Here is a 694-nt window from a genome sequence, read left to right as displayed (position 1 = left end):
TAAATAAATTCTCAGATATAATATTAATAGTTTATTCCTTTTTTAAATTAATAAACTAAAACACTCATCAAAGAGACTCACAAATAATAAAATCTTCTTTTCAATTTTTAATTTTTTCTTTTTCTTTGTCTCTCTAGAAATTGGTATGTCTTTCTCTCTCTTTATCTTTTATTTTCTGACGATTTAGACTTTTAGTCATTTTTCTTTTTCTTTTTACTATTAATATTTGTTCTGCACAGCAAAAAAATAAAAAATAAAAAAAAACAAACAACAAACGGTGAGATTAAAACTGATTTTTCATTAACAAGCAAAAGCCCCCTTTTTTTCTCTTTTTCCAGCAGGTTCATAATAATGTACTTTACAGAAATATAAAAAATGATTATTTCAATATAAATTTAATATTATAAATTAAAATAATGGTCATAAATATTCTTTTTAGAGAACATTAAAAATATTTTTAAAATATCTAAGAAATATTTATTTTATTCCACCACCTACCCTAGAATAATCACAAATTGTAATATATATTACATTGAATTAATTTTGTTTGGTTAAATAGTTAATTCACTCATATGTCTAAATAAGTATCAAAAGAATTGACCTATTTAAGAATGACAACACTATTGGAAGGTATCCATTGTGTCTCCACCTGCTCAAATCAAGATTTCAACAAACGGGTCGGATTTAAGTAATA

The sequence above is a fragment of the Arachis ipaensis genome, chromosome B02 (assembly GCF_000816755.2).
Source record: "Arachis ipaensis cultivar K30076 chromosome B02, Araip1.1, whole genome shotgun sequence".
Taxonomy (NCBI): domain Eukaryota; kingdom Viridiplantae; phylum Streptophyta; class Magnoliopsida; order Fabales; family Fabaceae; genus Arachis; species Arachis ipaensis.
Note: the sequence above shows the minus strand (reverse complement) of the source record.